Below are 21270 nucleotides of genomic sequence, written 5' to 3'. Positions count from 1 at the left end.
CCGCCGGCCTTGCTAGCCCTGATGGAGCTCCCCTTGGGGATGAAGCTCAGATTATGTTGCTGCAACTTAGGTGTAGTCTTCAGAGGCGATCAGACCTCGACTGGCTTAAGTTAGGACCCATGATTAGTGCTTGGATAGAGGGAAAGTTCCCATGTCGACTGGGGTTGGGGCCTATTGGTGTCGGTCGACATGCCACGGTTGTAGTTGATGTGTACTTCTACCTTCTTAGTAATTTTATTCTCTGGAGAATCCTCAAGTGTCCCCATGAGTAACATCAACTGTGCGATCATGTCCTGGAATATCCAGGGACTGAACTTCGTGGCAAAGCGGGAAACAGTTAGAGAAGTAGGGGTTGCGCAGCGACTTGCTGTCCTCTATATCCAGGAAACTAAGATAGATACATGGACTTAAGCCATGGTTAGCGACATCGGAGGTAGTTGGATGAAAGACTGCGTAGTTCTTCTGGCGATAGGATCTAGGGGAGGCGTCGTGATCTTCTGGAACAGGGACCTTGTGTCTGTCTGCTCCCAGGACGTCGGTCAATTCTCGATCACGGCCACTGTAACTCTAGCTAGCACGGCTACTAGTTTTGTGCTCACCACGGTCTACGGCCCCTCCGATGGCACGAACAAGGAGGCTTTCTTGGCCGAATTAGCTAGCACGCCCCCCCTTTAGGCACTCCATGGCTCATTAATGGGGATTTCAACGTCATCTACGAAGCGAGGGACAAAAATAACCTCAATATTAATAGAAGAATGATGAGTAGATTTAGAACGGCATTAGACTCGGCGGCACTAAAAGAAATCAAGTGCAAGAATAGGAGGTTTACTTGGAGCAATGAGAGGGAATCGCCCACGTTAGTTAGCATCGACAAGTTCTTCGTCAACCTAGAATGGGAGGCCCTTTTCCCCTCCTTCATGCTCGTCGCTGCGTCCACGTCATGCTCGGATCACTGCCGTCTGATCCTGGCCAGTGCTACCGCTCCTCCAAGGCAGGCAAGATTTTGTTCCGAAAGTTTCTGGATCAAGTTTCCACACTTCAGGGAAACAGTGCAGCGGGCATGGCAACGCCCTGCCACCCAAACATGCGCCTTCAGCAAAATCAAAAGGAGACTTGAAAGGGTGGCCAAAGATCTCAAGATTTGGAGCTGCAGCATGTTCAGCGACACCAGATTGCAGTTTCACATTGCATCAGAGATAATCCTGAGGTTTGATATGGCGATGGAAAAGTGTCAGTTAACCCCGGTTGAATTCAACCTCGGAAAGCTCCGGAAGCAAAGAATAATCGGCCTTGCTGCAGTTGAAAGAGGTCGGCGGCGCCAGGCCTCTCGGATAACCTGGCTAAAGGCTGGTGACGCTAATACTGCCTTCTTCAACGCCAAAATTTGCTCCAGGAAGAGGAAAAATTTCATACACTCCCTGCGGACCGATGACCATGTGGCGATCGAGCATGATGAGAAGGCCAACATCATCTGTGAGCACTTCAACAAGATCATGGGAGCTGCCGAGCCCAAAGGATGCACCATTAACTGGGTTGGGATTCAACTGCCAACTATTCAAGCTGATGGTCTAGACGCCCCTTTCACAGAAGCCGAGATTTGGAACGCAATTCTGGCCTCGCCGGCGGAGAAGGCGCCGGGGCCAGACGACTTCAACGGGCAGTTTTTCAGGACCTGCTGGGATATCATAAAAGATGAGGTGATGGCTGTTTTCAACCAATTCCATAGCTTTTCAGGAGCCAACTTTGCGAAGATTAATTCTACTTTTGTGGCCTTGCTGCCCAAGAAAGATGGAGTTGAGTCAGTGGGGGATTTTAGGCCCATTAATCTAATCAATTCCATAGCAAAGCTCATTACCAAGGTGCTGTCACTAAGATTGGCCGAGAAGATCTCCTCCATCATTTTGCCAGCCCAGAGTGCGTTCCTCAAATCAAGATGCTTACAGGACAACTACCTGTATGTCAGAAACTCAGTTCGATCACTACACCACACAAAGAAGCCAGCTTTACTGATTAAACTGGACATTGCTCGAGCGTTTGACTCGGTATCTTGGGAACTCATTCTTGAGCTGCTCCAGCAACTGGGTTTTAGCAGTCGTTGGAGGGACTGGATCGCCCTGCTGCTCCGGTCGTCATCATCCTCCTTCCTGCTGAATGATGACCAAGGAGCATCTCTGATCCACCGACGGGGGCTGCGGCAAGGAGACCCCCTGTCCCCGCTGCTGTTCATCCTAGCCATTGACGTCCTCCATCGCCTCATAACAAAAGCTGCCGAGGATGGCATTCTTGCACCACTGCTAGGAAGAGAGCTGAAACTGCGCACCAGCATGTATCCTGACGACGTCGTGATCTACACAAACCCCGACCAGGAAGAGATTGACAAGCTGTTGGACATCATATCTCGCTTCGGTGATGCATCAGGCCTGCACCTCAACATCAACAAATGCACTGTCACACCCATAAGATGTGATCACATCAATCTCCAGGACGTTCTGCAAAATTTTGGCGGGCGGATAGCCGAATTCCCGATCAAGTACCTGGGCTTGCCAATAAGCCTCGGGAGAGCAAGGCTTGTTCATTTTCAGTTCATTCTGGATCGTACCCGAGCTCGCCTTACGAGTTGGAAGGGCCGGCTGATGTCCATCGCAGGGAGAAGAGTGCTTGTCCGAAGCGTCCTGTCTGCAATCCCAACTTTTGCACTCTCTGTTCTACGGCCGCCCAAACATCTGTTCATAGAAATTGAAAAAGTTCGCCAGAAGTTTCTATGGGCACAGGAGGAGGAGCTCAGCGGAGGAAAATGCAAGGTTGCCTGGAAGAGCATATGTGCACCAATTGAGAATGGAGGACTTGGTATACACGACCTGCAGAAGTTCTCAAGTGCCTTGCGCCTGAGATGGTTGTGGCTTACTTGGCAAAACGAAGACAGACCATGGAAGGGGTCTGAAATCCCATGTGACAAAACAGACAGAGCCCTATTTGATAGTGCAACCACAGTCACCCTTGGCGATGGCAAGCTAGCTTCCTTCTGGCAGTCACCATGGATCACCTCTGCAAACCTTGCCACTCTGTTCCTGGACCTGTTCAAGCGCTCGAGGGGAAAGAACAGGTGCGTGGCCGAGGCGCTCACAAACGACACTTGGGTTCGAGATACCAGGTAGCACCCAAATGAAGATCTTGTCCACAATTTCCTCATCCTCTGGAGGGCTTTGCGGGCAGCAAGTGTGTCGTGGACTCAACACGGCAGATGCCTTAGCGAAAGGACTTAGGTGTGGAGCCATCGCAACTAGGTTATCTTGAAGGGGTTAATCGAAACAAAGGACACAGAGAGTTTATACTGCTTCGGCCCCTCGCAACGAGGTAAAGACTTACTCCAGTTTGGGTTGTATTGTTTGGGTTTCGATTACCAGGGAGCGAATACGCTTGACCTAGTTCTCGATCTCTTGTCTCTTGCCCTAACCCGCCGCCGGGTCACCCCTTTATATACATAGGTTGATGCCCGGCGGCTTACAAAGTCCCAGCCGGCTCATACACAACGTGTCCGGCTCGGTGACTAACTGAGCTTGCCTTACATTACAAGTTACACATATGGCGGTTCATCCTCTTGGGCCTCAAGTCGCCTCTGGGTCTTGGGCCGTCAATAGGCTTGCTTCATGACCCACCATCTTCATTTATAAGTCACCAGTGGTATGACCCGGCCCCTTCTGGGCGGGTCATACCCAGTAGTTATGTCCCCAACATTAGGCCCCAAGTTGATTTGAACTGGTTCACATCAATCTTCAATGCTTGACTTAGCAGAATCTTGCATCGTCAATTTTCATGAACTTGCTATAACCCGCCATGACGTCAGCTTACAGAATCTTGTTAATCCGCCATGACATCATCTTGCATTAACTTCGCACGAAGCCCAGAACATCTCAACAGATCTTCATCTTTAATTGACTTTCCGAAATTCGAGGCGCCTGTGCAGCCACATAATCATTTTTCGGCCTCCTCGATTCACATGCATGCTTGTTATCCATCTCCTTATAAATAGGGACAGGGGTCCTTTTCATTTCCCCCCATGCCTCCTTGTCTTCATCCTCTTCTTCGCAACGCCACGCACGCGCTCGAGCTCTGCCGCCGTCGACCTCGTCAACTTCCTCAACTCCGGCCGCTGCATCGACCTGAACGAACCAGAGCATCGCGGCGTACCTCCGCTATCCAGCAGCATCCGTAAGCACTTCTTCTTCCTCGTAGCAGATCTTCATTAGGGTTAGTCCTAGTTCATCGGAGTTCCCCTCTGTTCTTCTTTACTCTTCTCCAGATTGCACGGTTGAATCTGAAAATGTTATCGAAAACGTGCGGTAGCAGCGTAGCATCCCTTTGTCCAACTGCAATAGGTACTTTTTCTGTATCAGATCCATCTGAACGCATGCATTCTTCTACTGCCTTCACTTTAGGTATAAAATTTATTTTATTTTCCAAACTATTGTAGATCCAAAATCGTAGTGTCGATCTGTGGAATATGTTTTTCCGCTACTTAGCAAATCCTCACTTGTAGATCTGAAACATAGCAACTGTTTGGGCGGCTTAACCAATAAAACATAACCCGCCAGGTACCATTAGTCCCCTTTTAAGCTGCCAATATGAATATCCACGTACTCCAGTGTTCATCTTCCGGCTTAACGCATTGGCCGTTTATTGCACTTTTCTTTTGAATCAATGGTCCGGCTTAGCAGCTTAATCTTAAACGGGCAATATTTCTTTCATTTAGGCCTTCACCCTCAAAATGCCTAAGACTGTCACTGCATGCAACTGGGTCGTTTCCCGGGTCACCGAGGAAGAATTAACTGAATATGTTCAAACAGGCGCCCTGGCCAAAAAAGATGTCATCCATTGGAGGGTCCCAGGCACAGAAACCCCTCCTGAGCCCAAGGACGGTCAAGTAATTGTCTTCACTGATCATATGCTCCAAGGTTTCAGCCCTCCCGGCTCAAAATTCTTCTGCGATGTGCTGCATTTTTTCAAGCTCCATCCGATATCGGACCAAATTCCGTTTCAAACATCTGCAACTTTCAAGTGCTCTGCGAGGTGTACCTTCAACAGGAGCCCACCGTAGAACTATTCATGGAATTTTATTATTTAAACCGGCAGACCGAGTTCACAGACGGGCCCAGCCTAGAGTTAGGTGGCATTTCAATTCAGAGACGGAAAGAAGCCACTCACTAGTATAGCAAGGTGTTATACAAATGGTTTTTAACCCCTTTCCGCGACGGCATTTGGAACCGTCGCCTAGTGAGTGTGGGCGATAGGGGGGTCCTTCCCACACGACCCAGAAACCGTCGGGATATGCCCTCCTGGCACACACGCTCGGCAAAATGAGGTCGTGTGCGACCGGCGAGCGCTCAAATACGGAAATACGTATAGTAGAGCTAAAAAATATACAATTATACAGGCGAAATCATTTCCGGTCGCAAGTACATCCCACACAGTCAGTCACCGTTAAACGTTTCCGTTCGTATATACATCCCACACAGTCGCTCCGAGGAAAACATTTCTGTTCGCAAGTACATCACACACAATTTTCCCCGTTAAATCATTTGTGATAGCGTTTCCATTCCACACGGTATTAACAATTTTATCGTTTGCGTTATTGAATGCATCACACATGGTGCGTAGAAGAAACTGTGTGTCAAGGGCTGTCCATCACACACAATTTTTATGTGGTAAACGTTTGCGCGAGGTGGCCTAACGCAAACAGTTTTGAAGAGGATGTCGTGTGTGATTGTTCATTAGTCTAACACGGTTTATTCCTAGAAACTGTGTGCGTTATTGAATGCATCACACATGGTGTTTTCTTAATAACCGTTGCAATAGAAAAACCCAATTAGTAGGCTAATTATCCGATTATTAATAATCCATTTATTAATCTAATTGACATTTCATATTAAGCACACAATATATTTCATTTTCATAATTGAAATACATCAGAGTACAACATCATATAGCTTCAGCAGTCAACTACCCCATTACACAACTACACCAGCACCAAGTTTCACATGCAACATCTATAACTTTTCGAAATTAGCATCATAGACGGTACATAGAGAGATGTATCTCATCTGGAAAACTGCTGAAGCAGAAGGAGAATATTGAGCCTTCATTGATGTTGAAGGTCTTTGTAACTTTAGGCCAGTGCCTGTGGATGATTGACCGTCCATCCTTCTATTGGGGAACGTAGTAATTTCAAAAAAAATCCTACGCACACGCAAGATCATGGTGATGCATAGCAACGAGAGGGGAGAGTGTCGTCTACCCTCGTAGACCGTAAGCGGAAGCGTTATGACAACACGATTGATGTAGTCATATGTCTTCATGATCCGACCGATCCAAGTACCGAACACACGGCACCTCCGATTTCAGCACACGTTCAGCTCGGTGACGTCCCACGAACTCACGATCCAATAGAGCTTCGAGGGAGAGTTCCGTCAGCACGACGGCGTGATGACAGTGTTGATGATGCTACCAACGCAGGGCTTCGCCTAAGCACCGCTACGATATGACCGAGGTGGATTATGGTGGAGGGGGGCACCGCACACGGCTAAAAGATCAACTGATCAACTTGTGTGTCTATGGGGTGCCCCTTGGCCACATATATAAAGGAGTGGAGGAGGGGGAAGGGCCGGCCCTCCTATGGCGCACCCTGGAGGAGTCCTACTCCCACCGGGAGTAGGATTCCCCCCCTTCCCTAGTTGGACTAGGAGAGAAGGAAGGGGGAGAGAGGGAGGAAGGAAAGGGGGGCGTCGCCCCCCTCCTAGTCCAATTCGGACTGGAGGGAGAGGGGGGGCGCGGCCTGCCCTGGTCTCCTCTCTCTCTCCACTATGGCCCAATAAGGCCCATACACTTACCGGGGGGTTCCGGTAACCTCCCGGTACTCTGGTAAAATCCCGATTTCACTCGGAACTATTCCGATGTCCAAATATAGGCTTCCAATATATCGATCTTTATGTCTCGGCCATTTAGAGACTCCTCGTCATGTCCGTGATCATATCCGGGACTCCGAACTACCTTCGGTTCATCAAAACACATAAACTCATATTACCGATCGTCACCGAACGTTAAGCGTGCGGACCCTACGGGTTCGAGAACTATGTAGACATGACCGAGACACGTTTCCGGTCAATAACCAATAGCAGAACCTGGATGCTCATATTGGATCCTACATATTCTACGAAGATCTTTATCGGTCAAACCGCATAACATCATATGTTGTTCCCTTTGTCATCGGTATGTTACTTGCCCGAGATTCGATCGTTGGTATCTCAATACCTAGTTCAATCTCGTTACCGGCAAGTCTCTTTACTCGTTCCGTAATACATAATCCCGCAACTAACTCATTAGTTGCATTGCTTGCAAGGCTTATAGTGATGTGCATTACCGAGAGGGCCCAGAGATACCTCTCCGACAATCGGAGTGACAAATCCTAATCTTGATCTATGCCAACTCAACAAGTACCATCGGAGACACCTGTAGAGCACCTTTATAATCATCCAGTTACGTTGTGACATTTGGTAGCACACAAAGTGTTCCTCCGGTATCCGGGAGTTGCATAATCTCATAGTCATAGGAACATGTATAAGTCATGAAGAAAGCAATATCAATATACTAAACGATCAAATGCTAAGCTAACGGAATGGGTGTAACGCCAACGATGCGGCTATATCTCCCACGTGTCGAGGCACGACTTAGAGGCATAACCGCATAGTGGTTTTGTCGCAAGAAGGGCATCTTCACACAATCCCATGTAATGAACAAGAATGGGATAAAGAGTTGGCTTACAATCGCCACTTCACACAATACATAAATATCATCATACATCATCCAAAATACAATCATATAGACCGACTACGGTCAAAATCCAGATGAAAATAAGACAACCCCAAATGCTAGATCCCCGATCGTTCCAACTGGGCTCCACTACTGATCATCAGGAAAAGACACATAGTAACGACCACGTTCCTCGTCGAACTCCCACTTGAGATCGACGCCATCATCTGCACCGGCATCGTCGGCACCTGCAACTGTTTTGGAAATATCTGTGAGTCACGGGGACTCAGCAATCTCACGCCCGCGAGATCAAGACTATTTAAGCTTATAGGACAAGGAGGTGCAAAGAGGTGGAGCTGCAGCGGCAAAAGCATATATGGTGGCTAACTTGCGCAAATGAGGGCGAGAAGAGAAGCAATGGAACGGACGTCATCTAGCAATGACCAAGAAGAGGTCCTGAACACCTACTTACGTCATACATAACACAGACCGTGTTCACTTCCCGGACTCCGCCGAGAAGAGACCATCACGGCTACTCACGCAGTTGATGTATTTTAATTGGGTCAAGTGACAAGTTATCTACAACCGGACATTAACAAATTCCCATCTGCCTCATAACCGCGGGCACGGCTTTCGAAAGATAATACCCTGCAGGGGTGTCCCAACTTAGCCCATCATAAGCTCTCACGGTCAACGAAGGATAAACCTTCTCCCGGAAAGACCCGATCAGTCTCGGAATCCCGGTTTACAAGACATCTCGACAATGGTAAAACAAGACCAGCAAAGCCACCCGAATGTGCCGACAAATCCCGATAGGAGCTGCACATATCTCGTTCTCAGGGCACACCGGATGAGACATCCTACGAGTAAAACCAGACCTCGAGTTTCCAGGAGGGGGCCCCGCAGTCTGCTCAGTTCGGACCAACACTCGAAGGAGCACTGGCCCGGGGGGGTTAAAATAAGATGACCCTCGGGCTCGCGAAAACCCGGGGGAAAAGGCTTAGGTAGCAAATGGTAAAACCAAGGTTGGGCCTTGCTGGAGGAGTTTTATTCAAGGCGAACTGTCAAGGGGGTCCCATAAATCACCCGACCGTGTAAGGAACGCAAACTCAAGAAACATAATCCCGGTATAACAGTAACTAGGGCGGCAAGAGTGGAACAAAACACCAGGCATAAGGCCGAGCCTTCCACCCTTTACCAAAATATATAGATGCATTAATTAAATAAGAAATATTGTGATATCCCAACATATCCATGTTCCGACATGGAACAAACTTCAACTTCACCTGCAACTAGCAACACTATAAGAGGGGCTGAGCAAAAGCGGTAACTTAGCCAAAAAACGGTTTGCTAGGAAAGGATGGTTAGGGGCTGACATGGCTAAAATGGGAGACATGATATAGCAAGTGATAGGTAGCGGAGCATGGCAATAGAGCGAACAACTAGCATAGCAAAGATAGAAGTGATTTCGAGGGGTGGTCATCTTGCCTGCAAGATTCTCAGAGTTGTCGAAAGCTTGATCCTCGTAAGCGTACTCGACAGGTTCCTCGTTCATGAACTCGTCTCCCGGCTCTACCCAAGACAAGAACACAACAAACGGAACCACAATCAACAACGAGAAATGCGCAAGCAACATGATGCAAAACATGTATGATATGCAAGATATGATATGCGATGCATATGCGTGCTCCGGAAGGAAAATGATGAACATGGCAGTAACTTGGCAAACCAAGCATGCCACTGGAAAGATGAGATGATTTCAGTCGAAATCGATATAAAGATCACCGGAATCGGATGCACGGTTTGCAAATGGCAAGCAAAACAAGAATGACACCAATCTGCGATAAACAGCAAGATAGCACTTAAAATACAACAAGTAACAATGCTACAGCACCCCAACATAGCAACAAAGCACATGGCAGTAATCTACAGGAGATGCTTGACAAAAGATGAACACTGAGCTACGGCTAGTTCACAACATATCAAGCTCAAACAAGCATGGAAAAAGTGCAAAAGATTACAGGTTCACAGACTTAGTGAAAAACTGGACATGGCAGAAATCAGCAACAGGTAGCAATGTTCAGACCACGAAATCAACATGCTACAGGAACTTAACATAGCAAAACAAGGCATGGTAGTGTTCTACTAAATGCATATGACAAAAGTCCCTTACTGACCATAAGCCAAAAAGGACCAGAAGATATGATGGTAAGCATGTAAACATAGCAAGTTTCGTTATCAGGTTTCAGACTTAGCAGAAAACAGAGCATGGCAGAAATATTAATATGTAGGCCTCTTTGTGAGCTTTATGCACTCACTACATAGCAAAGAATGACAAACGAAGCACACCTACAGCAATATGGCATGTTTATGAAGCTATCCATGGCAAGAACAATTGCATAGCATGTATGGATCAACTACAATAAGCTAGGCAATAATGCATGTCATGTTAAGAATCTGCCAGAAATATTTTATAGCAAAAGTAGAGCAAGATTGAGTCATGCTATGGCACTCTATAATTGCAAGCAATTGCAGGAATGGATCAATTACAACTATAGCTACAAAAGATCCTTACTGAACATCTCCAAAATATGCATGGATCTCTCTGTAGCATCAATTTTGCATGACAACAAAATTACAGCAGACAAGGACTTAGAGAAATCAATGTCCTTGAAATCAGAAATATTACGGGGCCTACTTTGCATGCTTGTGCTAGTCACCACAGAGATCACAAAAATACATGGACTACAACACTGGAAAGATGGCATGGCATACTTCAAAACACATGTAGAGCTCATGCTCAAAAGATGCACAAAATAAATGATACAAAAATGACAAATCTCCAAGTTCTGATAAGAACCAGAGAATAACAGCAACTAGCCCTCTTCCAATGAAGATTTGGGCATCAAGATGACCTCTAATGAACTTGGTGCAATTTAACAAAATGAAGAGCATCACGAGGCGAACAATTTGACATATTACATGCGCGAATCAGAGCTACATGCAAGAAGTTACGGCATCGGGAACAAATGCATATGCTGATAAGATTTAGGGGCTTGGAAGAAATTAGGGCACGGGGAAAAAGTCAACTCACGCAACCGTACCAGATCCCGATCGGATCGGGGCCGGAGCTCGCCGCTCGGGCTGCCGGCGCTTGCCGGAGGGAAGGAGGAGGCGAGGCCCGAAGGGAGGAGAAGGCCGGCGGCGTGCACGGGCGGCGGAGGAGGGGCGCCGGCGGCGGAGATGGCGGCGGGGCGGCGCCTCGGGCGACGAGGGACGCGGCCGGCGGCGAGGGACGCGGTCGCCGGCGCGGCGGCGCGGGACCACGGCGGCGGCGCGGGACCACGGCGGCGGCGCGGCGAGGGACAGGCGGCGGGGCAACGGGCGCGGAGGCGGCGGCCGGCTCGGGCCCGGGAGGGCCGGCGATGGGCCTGCGGGCCGGCGGCGCGGGGACGCGGTCGGGGCCATGTGGCGCTAGCGGATTGGACGGGGCACGGCGGCGGACGCTGTCCGGCGGGGTACGGACGCGTCCGGCGGCGCGGAGGGATTTTTTAGGGTTTGGACTGCGGTTGTAATTCGGGATGCCCACCTATTTATAGGTAGAGGGAGCTAGGAGGCTCCAAATGAGGTGCGGTTTTCGCCCACACGATCGTGATCGAACGACCTAGAGCATGGAAGAGAGTTTGGTGGGTTTTGGGCTGGTTTTAGAGGGGGTTTTTGCTGGACACTCAAATGGACTTTGCGGATGCCCGGTTAACCGTTGGAGTACCAAACGACCTCCGAATGGAACGAAACTTGACCGGTAGTCTCCGGGTGGTATATTAAGACCACTTGACAAGCCTCGGTCCATTCCGAGAAAGTTTGACACACGCACACGAAAGAAAACAAGAGGGGTGCACCGGAGGAGATAGGAGCGCCGGATTGGAAAACGGACAACGGGGAAAATGCTCGGATGCATGAGACGAACACGTATGCGAATGCAATGCACATGATGACATGATATGAAAATGCATGACAAGACAAAATACAAAACGAAAAACAAAACCCGACAACGGAGGGAAAAACATAACACATAGCCGGAAATGGCAAGAGTCGGAGTTACAAAAATGGCAAGTTACATGCGGGGTGTTACAATGGGTCAAGTCAATCACATCATTCTCTATTGATGTGATCCCGTTAACCAAATGACAACTCATGTCTATGGCTAGGAAACTTAACCATCTTTGATTCAATGAGCTAGTCAAGTAGAGGCATACTAGTGACATTTTGTTTGTCTATGTATTCACACATGTACTAAGTTTCCGGTTAATACAATTCTAGCATGAATAATAAACATTTTTCATGATATAAGGAAATATAAATAACAACTTTATTATTGCCTCTAGGGCATATTTCCTTCAGTCTCCCACTTGCACTAGAGTCAATAATCTAGATTACACAGTAATGATTCTAACACCCATGGAGTCTTGGTGCTGATCATGTTTTTCTCGTGAGAGAGGCTTAATCAATGGGTCTGCAACATTCAGATCCGTATGCATCTTGCAAATCTCTATGTCTCCCTCGTTGACTTGGTCGCGGATGGAATTGAAGCGTCTCTTGATGTGCTTGGTTCTCTTGTGAAATCTGGATTCCTTTGCCAAGGCAATTGCACCAGTATTGTCACAAAAGATTTTCATTGGACCCGATGCACTAGGTATGACACCTAGATCGGATATGAACTCCTTCATCCAGACTCCTTCATTTGCTGCTTCCGAAGCAGCTATGTACTCCGCTTCACACGTAGATCCCGCCACGACGCTTTGCTTAGAACTGCACCAACTGACAGCTCCACCGTTCAATATAAATATGTATCCGGTTTGCGACTTAGAGTCATCTGAATCAGTGTCAAAGCTTGCATCGACGTAACCATTTACGACGAGCTCTTTGTCACCTCCATAAATGAGAAACATATCCTTAGTCCTTTTCAGGTATTTCAGGATGTTCTTGACCGCTGTCCAGTGATCCACTCCTGGATTACTTTGGTACCTCCCTGCTAAGCTAATAGCAAGGCACACATCACGTCTGGTACACAGCATTGCATACATGATAGAGCCTATGGCTGAAGCATAGGGAACATCTTTCATTTTCTCTCTATCTTCTGCACTGGTCGGGTATTGAGTCTGACTCAACTTCACACCTTGTAACACAGGCAAGAACCCTTTCTTTGCTTGATCCATTTTGAACTTTTTCAAAACTTTATCAAGGTATGTGCTTTGTGAAAGTCCAATTAAGCGTCTTGATCTATCTCTATAGATCTTGATGCCCAATATATAAGCAGCTTCACCGAGGTCTTTCATTGGAAAACTCTTATTCAAGTATCCTTTTATGCTATCCAGAAATTCTATATCATTTCCAATCAACAATGTGTCATCCACATATAATATTAGAAATGCTACAGAGCTCCCACTCACTTTCTTGTAAATACAGGCTTCTCCAAAAGTCTGTATAAAACCATATGCTTTGATCACACTATCAAAATGTTTATTCCAACTCTGAGATGCTTGCACCAGTCCATAGATGGATCGCTGGAGCTTACACACTTTGTTAGCATCCTTTAGATCGATAAAACCTTCAGGTTGCATCATATACAACTCTTCTTCCAGAAATCCATTCAGGAATGCAGTCTTTACATCCATTTGCCAAATTTCATAATCATAAAATGCGGCAATTGCTAACATGATTCGGACGAACTTAAGCATCGCTACGGGCGAGAAAGTCTCATCGTAGTCAACTCCTTGAACTTGTCAAAAACCTTTCGCAACAAGTCGAGCTTTGTAGACAGTAACATTACCATCAGCGTCAGTCTTCTTCTTGAAGATCCATTTATTCTCGATGGCTTGCCGATCAATGTGCAAGTCAACCAAAGTCCACACTTTGTTCTCATACATGGATCCCATCTCAGATTTCATGGCCTCAAGCCATTTTGCAGAATCTGGGCTCATCATCGCTTCCTCATAGTTCGTAGGTTTGTCATGGTCAAGTAACATGACCTCCAGAACTGGATTACGGTACCACTCTGGTGCGGATCTTGCTCTGGTTGACCTACGAGGTTCGGTAGTAACTTGATCTGAAGTTACATGATCATCATCATTAGTTTCCTCACTAATTGGTGTAGTAATCACAGGAACAGATTCCTGTGATGAACTACTTTCCAATAAGGGAGTAGGTACAGTTACCTCATCAAGTTCTACTTTCCTCCCACTCACTTCTTTCGAGAGAAACTCCTTCTCTAGAAAGGATCCATTCTTAGCAACAAATATCTTGCCTTCGGATCTGTGATAGAAGGTCTACCCAACAGTCTCCTTTGGGTATCCTATGAAGACACATTTCTCCGATTTGGGTTCGAGCTTATCAGGTTGAAGCCTTTTCACATAAGCATCGCAGCCCCAAACTTTAAGAAACGACAACTTTGGTTTCTTGCCAAACAATAGTTCATAAGGCGTCATCTCAACGGATTTAGATGGTGCCCTATTTAACGTGAATGCAGCCGTCTCTAAAGCATAACCCCAAAATGATAGCGGTAAATCAGTAAGAGACATCATAGATCGCACCATATCTAGTAAAGTACGATTACGACGTTCAGGCACACCATTACGCTGTGGTGTTTCGAGTGGCGTGAGTTGTGAAACTATTCTGCATTGTTTCAAATGAAGACCAAACTCGTAACTCAAATATTCTCCTCCACGATCAGATCGTAGAAACTTTATTTTCTTGTTACGATGATTTTCCACTTCACTCTGAAATTGAACTTTTCAAATGTTTCAGACTTATGTTTCATCAAGTAGATATTCCCATATCTGCTTAAATCATCTGTGAAGGTGAGAAAATAACGATACCCGCCGCGAGCCTCAATGTTCATTGGACCACATACATCAGTATGTAAGATTTCCAATAAATCTGTTGCTCGCTCCATTGTTCCGGAGAACGGCGTTTTAGTCATCTTGCCCATGAGGCATGGTTCGCAAGTACCAAGTGATTTATAATCAAGTGATTCCAAAAGTCCATCAGAATGGCGTTTCTTCATGCACTTTACACCTATGACCTAAACGGCAGTGCCACAAATAAGTTGCACTATCATTATCAACTCTGCATCTTTTGGCTTCAATATTGTGAATATGTGTATCACTACTATCGAGATTCAAAAAGAATAGACCACTCTTCAAGGGTGCATGACCATAAAAGATATTACTCATATAAATAGAACAACCATTATTCTCCGATTTAAATGAATAACCGTCTCGCATCAAACAAGATCCAGATATAATGTTCATGCTCAACGCTGGCACCAAATAACAATTATTCAGGTCTAAAACTAATCCCGAAGGTAGATGTAGAGGTAGCGTGCCGACCGCGATCACATCTACTTTGGAACCATTTCCCACGCGCATCGTCACCTCGTCCTTAGCCAATCTTCGCTTAATCCGTAGTCCCTGTTTCGAGTTGCAAATATTAGCAACAGAACCAGTATCAAATACCCAGGCACTACTGCGAGCATTAGTAAGGTACACATCAATAACATGTATATCACATATACCTTTGTTCACCTTGCCATCCTTCTTATCCGCCAAATACTTGGGGCAGTTTCGCTTCCAGTGACTAGTCCCTTTGTAGTAGAAGCACTCAGTCTCAGGCTTAGGTCCAGACTTGGGCTTCTTCACTTGAGCAGCAACTTGCTTGCCGTTCTTCTTGAAGTTTCCCTTCTTCCCTTTACCCTTTTTCTTGAAACTGGTGGTCTTGTTGACCATCAACACTTGATGCTCCTTCTTGATTTCTACCTCCGCAGCCTTTAGCATCGCGAAGAGCTCGGGAATTGTCTTATCCATCCCTTGCATATTATAGTTCATCATGAAGCTCTTGTAGCTTGGTGGAAGTGATTGAAGAATTCTGTCAATGACACTATCATCCGGAAGATTAACTCCCAGTTGAATCAGGTGATTGTTATACCCAGACATTTTGAGTATATGCTCACTGACAGAACTATTCTCCTCCATCTTGCAGCTGTAGAACTTATTGGAGACTTCATGTCTCTCAATCCGGGCATTTGCTTGAAATATTAACTTCAACTCCTGGAACATCTCATATGCTCCATGACGTTCAAAACGTAGTTGAAGTCCCGGTTCTAAGCCGTAAAGCATGGCACACTGAACTATCGAGTAGTCATCAGCTTTGCTCTGCCAAACGTTCATAACATCTGGTGTTGCTCCTGAAGCGGGTTTGGCACCTAGCGGTGCTTCCAGGACGTAATTCTTCTGTGCAGCAATGAGGATAATCCTCAAGTTATGGACCCAATCCGTGTAATCGCTACCATCATCTTTCAACTTTGCTTTCTCAAGGAACGCATTAAAATTCAACGGAACAACAGCACGGGCCATCTATCTACAACAACATAGACATGCAAAATACTATCAGGTACTAGTTCATGATAAATTAAAGTTCAATTAATCAAATTACTTAAGAATGCCCACTTACTCAGACATCCCTCTAATCATCTAAGTGATCACGTGATCCATATCAACTAAACCATGTCCGATCATCACGTGAGATGGAGTAGTTTCCAATGGTGAACATCACTATGTTGATCATATCTACTATATGATTCACGCTCGACCTTTCGGTCTCAGTGTTCCGAGGCCATATCTGCATATGCTAGGCTCGTCAAGTTTAACCCGAGTATTCTGTGTGCGCAAAACTGGCTTGCACCCGTTGTATGTGAACGTAGAGCTTATCACACCCGATGATCACATGGTGTCTCGGCACGACAAACTTTCGCAACGGTGCATACTCAGGGAGAACACTTATACCTTGAAATTTAGTGAGAGATCATCTTATAATGCTACCGTCGAACTAAGCAAAATAAGATGCATAAAAGATAAACATCACATGCAATCAATATAAGTGATATGATATGGCCATCATCATCTTGTGCCTTTGATCTCCTTCTCCAAAGCACCGTCATGATCACCATCGTCACTGGCGCGACACCTTGATCTCCATCATAGCATCGTTGTCGTCTCGCCAACTATTGCTTCTACGACTATCGCTACCACTTAGTGATAAAGTAAAGTAATTACATGGCGATTGCATTTCATACAATAAAACGACAACCATATGGCTCCTGCCAGTTGCCGATAACTCTGTTACAAAACATGATCATCTCATACAAGAAAATTTAGCATCATGTCTTGACCATATCACATCACAACATGCCCTGCAAAAACAAGTTAGACGTCCTCTACTTTGTTGTTGCAAGTTTTACGTGGCTGCTACGGGCTGAGCAAGAACCGTTCTTACCTACGCATCAAAACCACAACGATATTTCGTCAAGTATGTGCTGTTTTAACCTTCACAAGGACCGGGCGTAGCCACACTCGATTCAACTAAAGTTGGAGAAACTGACACCCGCCAGCCACCTGTGTGCGAAGCACGTCGGTAGAACTAGTCTCGCGTAAGCGTACGCGTAATGTCGGTCCGGGCCGCTTCATCCAACAATACCGCCGAATCAAAGTATGACATGTTGGTAAGCAGTATCACTTGTATCACCCACAACTCACTTGTGTTCTACTCGTGCATATAACATCTACGCATAAACCTGGCTCGGATGCCACTGCTGGGAAACATAGTAATTTCAAAAAATTTCCTACGCACACGCAAGATCATGGTGATGCATAGCAACGAGAGGGGAGAGTGTCGTCCACATACCCTCGTAGATCGCAAGGGGAAGCGTTATGACAACGCGGTTGATGTAGTCGTACATCTTCACGATCCGACCGATCCAAGTACCGAACACACGACACCTCCGAGTTCAGCATACGTTCAGCTCGGTGACATCCCACGAACTCACAATCCAGCAGAGTTTCGAGGAAGAGTTCCGTCAGCACGACGGCGTGATGACAGTGTTGATGCCCCCTTCCCTAGTTGGACTAGGAGAGAAGGAAGGGGGAGAAAGGGAGGAAGGAAAGGGGGGCGCCGCCCCCCTCCTAGTCCAATTCGGACTGGAGGGAGAGGGGGCGCGCGGCCTACCCTGGTCTCCTCTCTCTCTCCACTATGGCAAAATAAGGCCCATACACTTACCGGGGGGTTCCGGTAACCTCCCGGTACTCCGGTAAAATCCCGATTTCACCCGGAACTATTCCGATGTCCAAATATAGGCTTCCAATATATCGATCTTTATGTCTCAACCATTTCGAGACTCATCATCATGTCCGCGATCATATCCGGGACTCCGAACTACCTTCGGTTCATCAAAACACATAAACTCATATTACCGATCGTCACCGAACGTTAAGCGTGCGGACCCTACGGGTTCGAGAACTATGTAGACATGACCGAGACACGTTTCCGATCAATAACCAGTAGCGGAACCTGGATTCTCATATTGGCTCCTACATATTCTACGAAGATCTTTATCGGTCAAACCGCATAACATCATACGTTGTTCCCTTTGTCATCGGTATGTTACTTGCCCGAGATTCGATCGTCGGTATCTCAATACCAGTTCAATCTCGTTACTGGCAAGTCTCTTTACTCGTTCCGTAATACATCATCCCGCAACTAACTCATTAGTTGCGTTGCTTGCAAGGCTTATAGTGATGTGCATTACCGAGAGGGCCCTGAGATACTCTCCGACAATCGGAGTGACAAATCCTAATCTTGATCTATCCCAACTCAACTAGTACCATCGGAGACACGTGTAGAGCACCTTTATAATCACCCAGTTACGTTGTGACGTTTGGTAGCACACAAAGTGTTCCTCCGGTATTCGGGAGTTGCATAATCTCATAGTCATAGGAACATGTATAAGTCATGAAGAAAGCAATAGCAATATACTAAACGATCAAATGCTAAGCTAACGGAATGGGTCAAGTCAATCAAATCATTCTCTATTGATGTGATCCCGTTAATCAAATGATAACTCATGTCTATGGCTAGGAAACTTAACCATCTTTGATTCAACGAGCTAGTCAAGTAGAGGCATACTAGTGACACTTTGTTTGTCTATGTATTCACACATGTACTAAGTTTCCGGTTAATACAATTCTAGCATGAATAATAAACATTTATCATGATATAAGGAAATATAAATAACAACTTTATTATTGCCTCTAGGGCATATTTCCTTCACCTTCGTACTCTTCAGGAACACTTCAATATTGAACCGTGGGTGTTGTATGAATACCTTCCTCGCCTCCTGACCATACAGGTGGTTTGAGAGGTAATCATCAGTGAACTGCTTTGGAAAGGCCTGAAAACAAGGATGTGCATAAATATCTTCTCTATATTGGAAATGGGGCAAAGGAATAAAAAAGGCAAGGTATAATAGTTAGGACCATCCTGTAGTGAACTGATGTCTTCTTCATTGTGCAGACAGATAACTTGTTGTTTTTTGTCGCTAATTTCTTTAACCTAACAATCTTTCTGATTTTCTTGACTTGACTGATATTCATGGACAACTCACTTCCCCATATGCAAAAAGGGTCGAACAGTGGGCCAAAACCTCTGACGGCAGGACCTACATGTGCAAGACCAAATTGTTAAAAACCTAAATATTAGAATGGTTCCTGCAATTGCACAATAATGTGCTATTAGACAGCGGACCATGCACGTGCTAACCTCGATTATAACCTCAGTGCTTCCCATTGTTTCCCCACAACACATATAAGGTAGTTAGTCATCAGGTTAAGTAAGGGTTCGCATGCTATCAGTAAAATATGTTGATGAAAAATAAGCACATTGCAGATTCATCAGATTAATTCAAGCCACATGGAAAACCCATTTATCCAAACCAAGCATGATTAAGAACTAGGAAATATAGCACATGTATATGTTTCTAATGTATTAAGTGCAGCCAAATTCGATTTATTCCTCACATGCACAACAATACAAAATTCTACACACGACAATTGGACATCGCATTGCAGAATTGAACCAAGCAGTTAACTAAACACCACAACAAATGAACCAAACATTAACTGAGCACCACATTGCGCAATATAACATACTCCTAATAAAAGATCAGATAGTTAACCAAACCAAGCATGCTTAACAACTTGGAAATATAGCAATTGTATTTGTTTCTCATGTATTAGTACAACCAAATTCGATTTATTTCTCACATGGTATACAATAACAGAATGCAACCACAATAATTGGACATCGCATTGCAGAATTGAACCATGCAGTTAAGTAAACACCACAACAAATGAACCAAATATTAACTGAGCACCACATTGCACAATATAACATACTCCTAATAGAAGATCACATAGTTAACCAAACCAAGCATGCTTAACAACTTTGAAATATAGCAATTGTATTTGTTTCTCATGTATTTACTACAACCAAATTCAATTTATTTCTCACATGGTACACAATAACAGAATGCACCCACAACTATTGAACATCGCGTTGCAGAATTGAACCAAACAGTTAACTAAACACCACAGCACAAATGAACCAAACGTTAACTGAGCACCACATTGCACAATGTATAACCAAACCAAGCATGCTTGACAACTTGGAAATATAGCAATTGTATTTGTTTCTCATGTATTTTGTAAAGATAAATTCGATTTATTTCTCACATGGAAGACAATACAAAATTGCAGCCTAAAGAATTGAACATCACATTTGCAGAATTGAACCAAACAGTTACTGAAGATGACAACTAATTGACAAAACAGTTAATAAGTGAGCACCACACTGCACGACATATAGAACATATACACTAGAGCAACAGATTGCATGGTAAAATTAGATAGCACAATTCACTAGAATTTGTGAAGGAAAGGCAGGAGCAGCACACGCAACGGGTAAACCGAGCATGCTTAACCAGCGTAGCTAGCAAATGGCAAGGTGCTCCTCCAAGATCTGGGGGTCGGCACGAATGGCAGCCATCGCGACCTCATCCACGCGTGCAGCTGATACGTCCATATTTCATCATGTTTTCTTACTGTTATTTATAATGTTTTTATCCATAATAATGCTTTTTGGAGTAATTCTAATGCCTTTTCTCTCATAATTTGAAGGTACACACCAAGAGGGAGAATTCCGGCAGCTGGAAATCTGGACCTGAAAAAGCTATGTCAAGCCACCTATTCTGCACAACTCCAAATGAGTTGAAACTTCACGGAGATTTTTTATGGATTATTGAAGAAATATTGGAGCCAATAACTACCAGAGGGGGGCCACCAGGTGGGCACAACCCACCTGGGCGCGCCAGGCCCCCAGGCGCGCCCTGGTGGGTTGTGGCCTCCTCGGCCCACCTTCGGTGCCCATCTTTTGGTATATAAGTCATTTTTACCTAGAAAAAATACGGAGAAGACTTTCGGGGTAGAGCGCCGCCGTCTTGAGGCGGAACTTGGGCAGGAGCACTTTTGCCCTCCGGCGGAGCGATTATGCCGGGGGAACTTCCCTCCCGGAGGGGGAAAT

The sequence above is a fragment of the Aegilops tauschii genome, chromosome 5 (assembly GCF_002575655.3).
Source record: "Aegilops tauschii subsp. strangulata cultivar AL8/78 chromosome 5, Aet v6.0, whole genome shotgun sequence".
In the NCBI taxonomy this organism is placed as follows: Eukaryota; Viridiplantae; Streptophyta; class Magnoliopsida; order Poales; family Poaceae; genus Aegilops; species Aegilops tauschii.
This window is presented reverse-complemented; position numbering follows the sequence as displayed.